Source organism: Triturus cristatus, chromosome 1_1, assembly GCF_964204655.1.
Source record: "Triturus cristatus chromosome 1_1, aTriCri1.1, whole genome shotgun sequence".
NCBI lineage: Eukaryota > Metazoa > Chordata > Amphibia > Caudata > Salamandridae > Triturus > Triturus cristatus.
This window is the reverse complement of record NC_140579.1, coordinates 1251215084-1251228009: the sequence shown is the minus strand read 5'-3', so window position 1 is coordinate 1251228009 and position 12926 is coordinate 1251215084. Positions and strand designations below refer to the sequence as shown.

At 42.3% G+C, this 12926-nt stretch overlaps 1 pseudogene; it reads right to left on the bottom strand.

Annotated features, from left to right (window-relative positions):
• Positions 1-10123: 10123 nt before the first annotated feature.
• On the bottom strand, positions 10124-12578 carry LOC146871910 (uncharacterized; annotated as a pseudogene).
• Between the last annotated feature and the right edge of the window lie 348 nt (positions 12579-12926).

The following is a 12926-nucleotide window of genomic DNA, read 5'->3' as shown; positions in this document are numbered from 1 at the left end:
GAAATTGTACCTATGTACCACAACGTTTTTAGTTTTTGTAAAATACTTGTCTAGCTGTAGAACAGCGGTTTCAAACTCATCTGGATCTTGTCCTTCCAGTGGTTCATAAGGCGGAAGATGATCAAAAACGTTCTGTCCTTCAACACCCAAATGATAGTACATTAGGTTTTTTTTTCTTTCTGGTATGTACCTTTGAGCATCAATAGCACCTAAATACGCTTTAAAAGACCTAATCCACAACTTCCATTCAAGCTGTGGTTCCCCAGGATCTTGCAAGAAAGGTGCCGGCGGTGTGACACTTTGCATTTCCGCAACTAAAGATGTTGAAAAGCAAAAATGAGAGCAAAAAGAAATTAATGTAAAAACTAGAATCACTTAAACCACCAGATGGCGGTGTTGGTTTAATTTGCGTCAACCTTGCATGAAGTACAACGTAATGCTGAGCATGTCAGCGAAGAAAACTGAGCAAAACTGACATGCAACCTTGTAAATGTCACAAAAATGATAAAATAAAAAATAAATCCTACACCACTTATAAGTGTGACTCTTGACGTATTCTTCTTTGAGATACTTAAATATGTATATTTTCTTTTATTATTTTATTTTGCTGGATTTTGCTTTCAAATAGAGTGACACCCAACAGCTGTGCGTGTCAGCGCAAATCGTGTTCAGAAAGTAATCTCCAACAAATGCTCATCTGTCGTATCATGATGCTGTGAGAACGTGAGAAAAAAAAAAATTGTTCCTGCGTGTGACGTACGCAGACCGTGCATGTCAACGATGCGTTCCAGCTGACTTCACGTAGCTTGTAGAACGATCTCCACTTGCACCTCGAGATCCGGTAAGGCTTCCGCTGCGGCGCGCGTTGAAATACCCGTTTAAAATTGCGCTTGTAGCCCCAAAATCTGTCTGCTTCGATTGACGGGAGTTTTTTTTTTTAAGTTCAAGGTGGCTCTGGTTAAATAAAGAAAATGCGGGCACGGCTCTCTGTTTCTTTCCGTGAAGTCTCGCTAATGAAATTGCAGTCAATAAGGGAAGAAAAAAAAATTACTCACAGTTAGCTGAAGAGCAGGGACTCAAAAACAGTTTCAATTCGCTGAGGAAGCGAGAGATACCGGAACCTTTGAAATCTTTCCGGTGGATTAGTTCACGTCATAACGCTTCACAGTAGAGTCCGATACAGAACGTGTAGACACGCATCCCATCCTGTCGCCAAGTGAAGTAAGGCGCAAAACGGTAGTTGTTCGTGGAAGAGATTTATTGAGACATACAGAGAGCCGTCCCAAGCACCGCCGAAGCCCCGGAGGCAACTGTCACACTCACATTCAAAGATAGCCCTAGAAAACATTCTTAATGACATCATAGACCATAGGCATTCTATTAACTGGAACACATCACCACAACAAGCCATCAAACAGGCTTAGGTTTTGGCTTGGTGTGATTCTCCCAATGGTCTCCATGGGAGATCTACATTGGTGGTGTCTACGTCCTGGGCAAAACATGCAGGGGTGCCTCAACAGGAAAAAGGTAGGGCCTCTACCTGGACTAACCCTAACACTTTTGTCACACATTAAAGATTAGATGTAGTGGATAACGACTCTTTGAATTTTGCTACAGGAGTGTTTAAAGCCACAATTAAGTTTTTTGGTATATTTCTGTAATATTTCTCTGGATTTATGAGGTGTCTCTAATTGAAGACTTTGTGAAAGGTTATCATTGTTGGGTGACTTGTGTATATCCTTAAGCACTATGACTGGGACTAGGAGCGATGATAAGGAGGTACTGAATCCATTGCTTACTAGGAATCTTCATGACCCTGAATCAAGAGCTCCTCATCCCAGTCAGGTTCCCAGCCCTGCCTCCCTTGCAAAGCACCGATAAACTGGCTTGTAAAGACAAGAAGTGCCCAAGGGCAGGGAGGGTCTTCGCCCAAAACAAACTGACCCTCACACATCTTTGGTATAGTACAGTGGTTCCCAAACTGGGGTCCGCGGACCCCCAGGGGTCCGTGACACATTCCTAGGGGGTCCCCAGGCAGCAGTTTTAAAAGCACTGTAAAGTTCCTTGAATAATCAGCAGTTTTTGAGTAGCAATAAAAGTGTCAAGATAACTCCGGTGATTAATGTAACTGCTGTAGAGAGATGGAGGTTTTGTCCAGTGGCAGCTTTGACTCATCTTAGGAAGCGCTGGTGGTTAATATGCTTGCTACAAAGAATGTCTACCATGCATTTTTTTTAAAAACAGTATTTTGTTTTGTGCATAGCTCAGTGGGTTCCTGCTTTTGCCACAGATTCTTTTGTTATTGTGCAGTTCACAAGTTCCAATCGTAGTCTAGCACAGTGAGCTATGAACTGCCATCAAAGAGCTGCATGCAAACTCCACAGTACAAGTTAGTAAGTTTTGCTTTTTCCCCAGTCTTTCATTATCGCGATGCTGCTAAAAAGGTTTGTTTGGGTAGAAATAAATCCTTATTATTAAAGTCAATGCTAATCCCTGTGTTATATTCTGAATCTTGAGTTTCTGCTTCTCCAGACCAAGCACTTTAAAAAAATGCCTACCAGTATGGATGACATGTGAATCCTACACCTTGTAGTCCCCTTTGCCTTATGTAACATTTTCCATTCACTGATTTACACACATGATTCATGGTCTCTCTTTGTGTGTGATATAAAGTGCTATTACACCCTACAGTGGTATGAGAGGTGCTATGAAATAAATTAAATACATGTGACAGTGGGGCTATGGCGAGATGAGAGGCACTGTTGGAGGGTAGTAGTGAGGGAATCATTGAAGATTGTAAATCATTGAAGATTGACAAAAGATTGTTGTATCCTGGTGCATAGTAAGGTCATTGTTTACTATACTTTAAAAGCTAATACAATTTAATATATAATGACAAATGTGTTGTAAAATGCACCATTTTCCCCCAAATTTTCTTGGGGGAGAGCTCCCAAAGCCCCCTTTGTAGTGGTCAGGCTCACTCGCTGCACTTGTGCACAGTACGGGAACTGGTCTGACAACATTGCCAGAGCAGCTTTAGGTTTCCAGTCCAGCCTTGGCAGTAGCAGGCGCCTCAGGCGGCGAAATAAAACCAAACAATGAAAAGTTAGTCGCAAGATACAGCACCAACCTTCCCATTAGGATCTTTCAATTTTTGCAAATATTTTTAATATAAAAATCGAAAATCTTTAGTAATTCAAGTGAGTCTTTGTTTGATGTGCACACGTGTGTGTTTTTTTTCTTCGAATTACAGTTTTGTTTGAGATTTAAATCATACAAATTGGTTGGGGGTCCCCGGATTCCAGTAGTGACTCAATGGGGTTCCTCAGGAGTGAAACGTTTGGGAACCACTGGTATAGTAGAAAAGGCCACTTTATTTAGAACAGATAAACTCTCAAATAAACTCGGCAATTTATTATTTCTCTTTACAATTTAGAATACTGAGCCAAAACCAATTCTAAAATCACATTTCCCCATTTCAAAACTTTAAACCAACCTTCAAACTTCTCTGTGTTTCCTTTACGTTGTCATTCTTTTCTTCCCCTTTTTCCTACCCGTCTTCCTGGGATGCCGGGTAAGACCGCTCCTGCCTCACCCACCCCAAACCTTGCCTTACCAACGAACATTGGCCAAGAGTAACCTGTCTAATAGTGGCTTTTTTTTATTATTATTTATTTATTTATTTATTAATATTTTTTTTTTCCCTTTTTTGTTTTTTTTGGGTTGGGAGGGTGGGACTTCAATTCTTAATTTCCCCCACGCTCGCGCTTCCCTACTCAAAACGTGCATCTGACTAAAACTATCTACGCGCGCGCGCGCTCCTCGCTAACGTCCCTACATGGCCCGTTCCATTCGGGCGAACAGCCCCAGGGGGAGACTGTTTCTCCGCTCCCCCTGGGGCCCCATCGCCCAAAACGAACTGACCCTCACACATCTTTGGTATAGTAGAAAAGGCCACTTTATTTAGAACACATAAACTCTCAAATAAACTCGGCAATTTATTATTTCTCTTTACAATTTAGAATACTGAGCCAAAACCAATTCTAAAATCACATTTCCCCATTTCAAAACTTTAAACCAACCTTCAAACTTTTCTGTGTTACCTTTACATTGTCATTCTTTTCTTCCCCTTTTTCCTACCCGTCTTCCTGGGATGCCGGGTACGACCGCTCCTGCCTCACCCACCCCAAACCTTGCCACCCAGGAAAACTGAAGCGTTTTCCTGTCCCCACTCAACGCTGGAGCCCAACCTCCCTTCAGCGAACTTTGCTGTTGCACCAAAGGTCAACATCCAATTCCATTGACAAACAATCCCTGATTTCCAAAATGTAATATGCCAGGCCCAACTCTGACAAATGAACCCCATCCGCTCTGAATAACTGTCCTTCTGTACTGGTGATGTTTCCATGTGACAGATACTTTATGCCCATTCCCGCACAATAGTTTTTCATTTCTTTATTCAGCTTTTTGCGTGCTCTGTCCATTGCCACTTGGTCTCTCGCCAGCCTCCAATGCTGCCGATAAACAAACTCTGTCCATACAACTGTCGTTCCCAACCAGTTGTCCTTGTTCACCGCTAGATCTAATTTCATGTTTTTTAAAAGCGTAAGACCTGAAAGCGATACGAGATCATTCTCTCCTAAATGTATCAACAGCAAATTCGGCGGCCGTCTGTCATACCTCAATCTTCTGAGAGTTGGGAACAGTTCCTCCCATTTCATGCCGCCTTTTCCATGCCAAAACAACTCATGTCCTGCACTTGGGAGGCCGAGGCTGCGACCATAAATCTGTTTTTCAGCGAAGAGGCCTGCCCATTTGACAAATGAATGAACGATGATCCATACGTGGCATTTTCTGGATACAGTGTGGATATCACCTAATATAAAATAAAAAGAATTAGCACGCCTTACCAACATTTATTAAATCTACTTGCGTATGTAACGTGTAGAACACCTGGACTTCCACCTGCCTATTCTCTGAATGGCATCCCACCCTAACTCCAACTTCGCAGCATCGGTCGCTGCTCCTATTCTGAATGAATGGGTCGCATATTCTGAAGGTGATTCTCCCACTGACAACAAAACCTTCCTCAGAACCCCCAAAAGCTGTGAACTGGTAACATGGTGGCCTGACTTATGCACAAAAATATAATCTGCTGTGGTGGTAACAAATTTGTCCTGAAACCCCTCCCACTCTAAAACTGGGCAACAATCAACCATGCCACTTTTATTCTGAAAAACCCAAACACCCCTCCCCAATTGGTCCGTTTTTGAACTTCGTAACCATATCCGAAGCCTATGCTGTTCGCAAATCACTTAGTCGTAACGTATGCCCCCTTTCCCTCTGTCCCCCAATATCTCCGACACTCGGAACGCTCCGAAAAAGAGCCAAATCATTGCCAGCCTGAACAATGCTGTCTCATGAGCGTTATTACAACAATGTGGTAACTGTTGCACCAGTCTCTGCAGCAGCTGAAAAGAAATGGGGGCTCAGGGCAGCCGCCTTGTAACCCTCCTTTTACTCAAACCCTTCAACATTCTTCGCACCAGAATGCCATCAACAGGGTCAAAGCCCCAGTGTAACTGGCCATAAAATGATACCCCAACCAGCTTACCCGCTATGGTATTAGATGACAACCCCTGTTTCACCAACCAAAGCACAAAATGTAAGATAATGTGAGTAACATGTTGCCTCTTCCACCCTTCGCTGTTACATTGTACATAACTCGTAAACTGTAACCACGCTTGTCTGTAAGATTTCCTTGTGGAGTCCGCTACTGAGTTTTCCACGAGCCTTTCAATTGTCAGTTCCCCAACGCCCAGATATTGTCTGACAGAAGGGTTTTGCTGTCATCCGCCCCTGGCGCCAGTTCGCGAAAAAGCTGCCAATTAAAACGTGAAAGGGCGTCAGCAATGCAGTTATGTACCCCAGGTATGTGTTTGGCTCTGAACATAATATTCCATTGCAAACTCACCAACATAAACTTCCGTAGCAAGCGCAACACTCTCACATCTTTTGCTTTTTGATGATTGAGTAGATTCACCACAGTCGTATTATCAATATTGAACAGAACAGATCTATTTTGAAGCCCTTTGCCCCATGTGACCAGCGCTACTAAAACCGGAAAAAGTTCTAAAAAGGCAATACTGCGCCCTTGTGTCATCCAGTGCGCTGGCCACTGCTCCGAACACCACCGACCGTCCCAAAAGATACCAAAACCTTTGGAACCAGCCGCATCCGAATATATCTGTACCTGCCAGATGAAACGATCTTCAATGAATTGTAACGGCACTCCATGGAAAATTTCCAAGAAAACCAACCATATTCTCAAATCCTCCTTCACCATTTTGGATATGGGGACTCTATGATGTGGCCGCCAGGCTCCCAACAGCGCCATGCCTAAGGCCCGACAAAACGTCCTACCTGCCCTTACAACTCTGCAAGCAAACGTCAAATAGCCCAGTAGGCGCTGAACCTGCCTAAGCTCGAGCTTCGTTTTTCCCAATGCTTCTTCCACACATTCTCGAATTTCACGTACTTTCCCTGCTGGCAGCCTGGCTATTTGTGCTACCGTGTCTATTTCGATGCCAAGAAATGTTAAACAGGTCTGTGGCCCTACTGTTTTTTCCGGCGCTAATGGCACTCCCAGCTCCTTCATTAGTTTACAAAAAACATCCAAAGCTGCCTGGCACTGCCTAGTACCTGCCTGACCCATGAAGAGGAAACCATCCAAATAGTGACAGGAAGCTCCTTGCTGGTAATTCTGCGAAAAAAAAACAATGCAAGAAGCTGCTAAATCGCTCAAAGAGGGCGCAAGACACTGCACACCCCATAGGTAACACTTTGTTTACATAATAGTGCCCCTCAAATTACATTCCCAACAATTCAAAATCAGTTGGATGAATCGGGAGGAGCCTAAACGCCGACTTGATATCACATTTAGCGAGCTGCGCGCCTCCACCTAGAAAATTTACCTGTTTCAGGGCCTCATCAACTGACGTGTAAGACACTGCCGTGTCTGCTGGAGCAATAAAATCATTAATAGAAGAGCCTTCTGGCCAAGACAGGTGCTGGATCATTCGAAACTCCCCAGCTGCCTTTTTAGGGATGACACCGATGGGTGAGATGATCAAATTTGGCAAGGGACACATCTCGAAAGGGCCGGCTACTCTGCCCAATGACACTTCTTCAGCCAGCTTAGCTCGAACTACGTGAGGGAACTCCGTTGCGGATTTCAAATTTTCTGCCCACCGACCTTCTCTGGGCCCTTGATAACTAATCTTGAAACCCTCCAACAAACCCCAAAACAATGTGCTAGCCGCTGTCTTATCATGATATGCTTTCAGCCATGGTATCATCGCCTCCAAATTAATTGGCGTAGCCGCCTTTTGGCATAGACTGTAATGGTGCCCCTCTACCCCTGGCCCCCCATCCTTGCTCGGGCCCTCTCTGTCCACCAGCTGCGTTAAATGTGGTGAAGCACTGGGTAATTGCATGTCGCCCCCCACATTGTGAACATTTGTGTCGAAAGCGACACGCTTCCCTGGTGCACAATGCCCTATTAAAATTCCAGCAGACTCCAACCCCGGCCGCCTGCCCCCTCCCTGTGACACCCGCCCCTGATAGAGCGGGACGTGATAGAAAGGGCTTATATGTAACCGGCAGACCACTGGCAGTACGAGTAGTTGCCACAGGATGAGCTGAAGCCATCCATTGGAGCCACAATTCTGCGTCAACCTCTCCCCATGGTTTATTTGGTGCCATGCTCATCCTGGCCCTAAATTCCTCGTCATAATTAAACCAGCAATAGCCCCCAAACTGTAACTGAGCTTTTCGTACTACATCCATATATTTAAAAATGGACACTGCTCTCGTTTACATGGAACCCTTGGTCGCCTTGCCAGTTCCCACTCCTCCTCTTTAGAACCTTCTTTTGCCTGGACTTCCCTGTGTAGTAATTTAAAGATATCGACGAACTCATGATCCCAAATTTTCTGTTTCGTCTTTAAAGATAAATGTGTACCCAGGGGCATCGCTAAGCCCATGTAAGGTAAACGTTTAGCTACCTTACCCACTGCCTGCGACGCGTCCCCCCCTGTCTTCTGCACCGTCGCACTCCCTACTTTGTCCGTGCTTTGCTCAACAACTGAGGCCTCTTCCCCCCCAACCTTACCCGACAGTACCTTTGACTGACTCGAGCCCCTGTGTATATCCCTCACCTGTGGTAGGTCTAACTGTGAAACCGAAGGGGCCCACACCACCCACCATGGTGTCGTACCTCTCGGAAGATGTTCTGCTCTGTCCCTCAAGCCCACTGGCACACTCGCCCGACATCTTTTCTTTTGAGAATCTTCAACTGGCAAGTCCTCATGTGACTTCTGTAATGTAGAAACATAGGCAGTTGACCCCTTCCCCCCCTCCCCTACCCTTTTTCCCGTTCTGATTTGCTGCCTGACTGTACCATCTTCATCACCAAATTCAGTCCAAATCACCTCTGCATCCCCACCCTCTTCTCCACACCCCACATTTTGTCCACTACTGCTAGGAAATGCTCCATCTCCTATCCCTCCATCAAAAAAGCGCCAATCTTGAACACGACTCTTTGCTTGAGCTCTGCGTCTTTGTGAAAAATCTGCACTGACATTTTTTTGCTGCTGCGCTAAATCGCTAGCCACCGCTACTTGTGGCGCTTGTCGAGACCGCTGCTCGCCTTGAGCTACAGTCCGCCCAGAAACAGCTTTCGACCTACAGGCGCTCTTCCCGCCGGTAGGCTGCTCCTCAACTGGCACTCTCGGAAACAGTGATTTTCTAACGGCCTCCCTCTCCTGCGCCTCCCCCCTTTGCCCTGAGTGTGGCACCCACACCCACTGCCCTGCATCACACCCTATCTCTGCTAAATCCCCTTGCGCTACTTGACCTGGTGGTAACCTCCCTTACCGAAGTCGAATACTACATTTAGTGGTTAACCTGTCTTTTTATTGCATTCGAAGACTATTTTATGCTTATTTTAGTATTCAGTAGTATTCTTTTTGGGAAGGCTAGTGCATGAAGACTACTGATATGTAAGTGATATTTCTTGAACACTAACAGAATACTAAGCAAATACTTATTTGCTAATCATATAGTCTTCATTTACAATGCAGAACATTTAGTGAATACAAACAATTTGAATACTACTGGACCACTATTAACATTCTACTCAAGCTTCTGAATCGTAGCAGAATTGTGAACCATTAAATATTAAAAAGATGTCCAAAGCATTTTGTGTCCAAACTGTTAAAGCGAAACCGAGCGGTATGGCTAGGTTAATAATATATCACATTATTAACAAATAAACAGGTGCACTAGCAGATGCTTAGTTACACATGTATAGGTCGGAGGATCTTACAACTTCCTCCATTAATATATTAGTATGAATTAATGGTCAAAGTATCCCAGCACTTATGACCATTTGTTCATATGACTATGGTTTATTTTCAACAGTCCAAAGATTACAATAAAGTAAAAGTATATGGGTTTTTATCAGTAACACAATGAACAATCTCCACATATGACTGAGACGCATAGCCCACCTTAATTTGTCAATGAAAACTCTTTAAACTAAATGGTTAGCAGAAATTTAATTTTCTTATTGATAATAGTACACAACAGTGTGAATTTCCTATGGATAGATGTGGCAAAATCTAGCTTTTACACAACATTTAAAATGTATTTAAAATGTACTTAAAATGTACTTATAAAAACATTTTGTAAAAGTAAACACATAGCCTTACGGGTGCCCTGGTAATTACTTGTTTACAGTGGGGGAGAGGCCGGGTTGCAGTTAAAAGTGATGTGAATATAACATTTCCTAGTAATTACAGGGTGGAGTACCCCCAGATCAGTTTTCAAACCTGCCGAAATGTATGGTATAGACCTTTTAAACATCTAGGCAAGTAGATTTTGGTAGGGATACGTATCACAAGGTCAATCTTAGAATCAAGTACATAACTTTCCATTAAACAATAGAGAGAATCCAGGTGACCACATACTGTGTTACATAACAGACAATGTAGTTCAATCCACTACTTAGAGAAAGTGGCTCCTATATCATGTTGTGGTACTGCTAATACAACAGCATCCACTAATCTCTCTCATAGTGATTTGGAAATTCGCATACAAATGACAATTTTGTGGTACAAACAAAGCAGCAACTTCCTAGTATTTCCGAAATATACACTGCAATCATCTGGTTCCAACTTGGATTAACTTGATGGACATTGCAGTCACTGGAATATGTGTTTATACAAGGCATCTGATTTAATAGTGCCAAGTTGTGAGTTTTTCTATTTATTTCTGTGACCTGGATACATTTCAACACTTTTCCAAACTGCATTTGTGAATTATCTAAATATTTTATTGTACTTTGGTCCCGTCTGACTAGTTTGTTGTAGTTTGCTGCATACACATAGCAATAACCCTTCCTTAAACTAATTTTATCATATGATGCTACTTTCCTTTCGAAGTATACAGATACTCTTTTTTGCGCTGCCAGGAACTCATCATTTGTTAAATCTTTTATAGTCACTTTCCCCATTTGAAAGCACCCATCAATTATCTCCATTCTCTCCACACGTATCGATGGATCCATAAGTCTATTGACTGCATTTTCTATCTCGCTATCAATATTATAGGTTGCTTTTAGTAATGGTATCATCTGAATTAATGTCACAGTATTTAGGATTTGCATTTCTACATTTTGTGTTCCAGAGATGTGGGACACTATGTAGCCATTTAGGTCTTCAAAATGAAAACAGTTATTTGAAAAGAGTGGGCCATTGTGACGTACACAGTCTGAAAGATGCACTAACTGATGAATATTCATAGTCATGAACCTCTGATCATACAGGTCTCCAAAAAATTTGACAAAGGTGAGCAAGCAAGTCTCTGCTCGGTCGATTTCTGAAAATGTTAGACTTTCTTTATCTAGTAAATATATTCCTTTTGAGAAGAGGCAAAAATGTATAAATAACTGATTGGGTAATACATCAGCTAGTACTGGAATTCCCCAGAAGAGCAAGAAGTTTCTGTATTCAGAGGATTTCCATAAATGGACATCTTCAAGGCTACGAGGAGGTCTTGATATGTTAAGTGGAGGCTTGATCGCCTGTAATCTCTTGCTAACAAGTTCTCTGTAAGAGTGTGCTGAAAAGCATGACTTCTCATATTGCTTCCCGAACCATAATGTGAGCATTAGTTTCATTACACCAGCGCAGACCCCATGCATATAATCTAAACGAAATCCCTTAATACATGGGAAAAGGGAAAGGAACAGAAACCGGAAAGGGCCTTTCACACCACGAACTGAATATTCATGTTCACCCTGTTGTATTTTAGCTAATGTTTCATTTATATCATTCTTCAGATTTTCTGTTGTTCGTGGTGGTCCTTTAGGATCATCATCATTGTAAGGAAAAACATGACAATGCCCCATTCCAGATCTTGAAGTCATGCCTGGCTGTAAACAGGACCAACAGCTAAATTTCCCATTGAACTCCTTACTGTTGGTAACCAAACAACGAGCTGGTAGATCACAAGTACATGAAAGTAGTGCAGCACGACATACAAAAACAGAGCCTGTATGATCTGTAAACATAACTCCATTTTCCAACTGACTCAATTCCTCAGTTAAAGGATGTAGGTATATATGGCTTTCTTTGCCCAATCCAAATTCCATAGACAAGCATGTTTTCTTTTGCTTTGCGTTTTGTTATGGAGAGCTCATTAATCATCAAATACACAGGCCACATACTTAGTTTACTACTTTTAAAAATGTTCACTCCATCTGTGTTCAGAACAAAAGAGATATTGTTTTCATTACTTAATATCCCCTCATCAAACAGGTTTTTATATCCAATTCCATCATAAACATCACCTATTACAGAGTTTCCATTCTGTTTGTAGTGTTCATATCTGTGGGTTCTCACTTCCTCCGTAAAATCTCTCCTCTTAAACATAGTATTTAGCTGTTCAATTATGGAATGTTGGACAAAAAATGCAACAGCACCAGGCTCTGTAAGATCCTTTAGACAATGGGTGTTAGTGCATATCTTTTCATTATCGCTGATGCTTTCATAGCAAGAGGAACAGTAGTTTCTTATCTTAGGAATAGTGATGTATTTTTTTATAAACATCTTAAGTTTGAATAACGAGTTAATCATTTTATTAGGCACTGGTAAAATGCAGCAGATTAAGTCCAGTAGTGCCCCTAATGCCTCATCAGAAATTCTAAATCTAACCGCAAAGCAAATGATAAGCAGTAGGACAGCTTGCACAGTGTGTCGTGAACTTTTAAATAAAAAATTGTCTTCTTGGATTTCATGACTTTTAGAATTATTAATTTCGCCCTCATTTACAATAGTTATATTGTTTACAACATTCTCTGTAAAGTCTTGTGCTTCAAAACCGATTTCATTGTCTTCTGGATCAAAATTATTTTCTCTTTCATCTGCATATTCATTCTGATGCCCAGATGTGTGTAATTCCTCATAAGCCTCTTCATCAAAATCATATGTTGGAGTACGTAAATTATATTCCATAGTAAAGGATGAGACTACTTCAGTTTATCACCAATTGCATTGGAACGTATGATATTTTTATTAAACAAGCTCACCAAAGACACAACCACTTTGGGGTTCAAAGCAATTGGGGGCCTCAGGCATCAGAAAAGACTTCACTCAGTGGGACCTAATCGGGATTTCCAGGTTGTGAGACCTCCACACGGGTAGAGAGATGATGTCATTTGAACGGCTAGAGAACAAATATGAAGTGGCCAAAACATGTTGCCCAAAACAGTGGGGGAAATTTTTGGGATAAATGGAATATATATCGGGGAGTCCCTGCCTCCGGTGGTTGACACAACCCTTGCCATGAATCAAGCAGAAATT